The sequence below is a fragment of the Gavialis gangeticus genome, unplaced genomic scaffold, assembly GCF_001723915.1.
Source record: "Gavialis gangeticus isolate Ggan-Ray unplaced genomic scaffold, GavGan_comp1, whole genome shotgun sequence".
Lineage (NCBI taxonomy): Eukaryota > Metazoa > Chordata > Crocodylia > Gavialidae > Gavialis > Gavialis gangeticus.
The window spans coordinates 144,857,408-144,858,120 of record NW_017729025.1 but is presented as its reverse complement, the minus strand read 5'-3'; positions in this window follow the sequence as shown (position 1 = coordinate 144,858,120).

The following is a 713-nucleotide window of genomic DNA, read 5'->3' as shown; positions in this document are numbered from 1 at the left end:
ATGGAATTTGCCTGCCCTCCTCAGGGAAAGTTTCCATTGGCCTCAAAGAGAAGGTGATTCTTACAGAAACTGTGATTGGTATCATCATTCAGGATTCACCCAGGAATCTCATCTGCTGTACTTTTCTTTCCATATTTAATTCAAAATTAGAGAACTTCACCTCTCTCCTGATAAGAGCAGACATTTGCTTTGGAAATCATAATTCACAGAAGTGCTTGTGTGTACTTTGTTTCTTTCTTTGTTTAATAGTTAGGAATGGAAATATTTACCCTATTTTTTCTTACAATGAAAGTAAATCATACCCAGGGTCCAGCCTATAAATCATCAGCATTTAATCAGATATAGGTAGGTGCAGCTACTATTAGTTTACTGATGTTCTGCTGCCATCTAAGACAGGTGAAACATCCCACAGCAGACAAGAGCACAAGAGAAATCTTCTGTACTATTTAAACCAGACACTTAAATCCAAGGGGAGCATTCTCAGTCCTGACAACTTTTTTGGGTTATCCTGGGAACAATGAATGCTGACCACCTAGGTATTCTCAGGTCATTCTTGACTGGTAGCACATCAAAGAAGAATCCCATTTAAGTGATCACTAGCCAATTGCCTGTCAAGAATGACGGGTGGGGGAGGGGGCAGGGAGCAGGCAGGGATGGAGCATCTCCACCCACCACCTTGCATCACCACCGCTTCCCAGGAGGCGGGGGGGGGG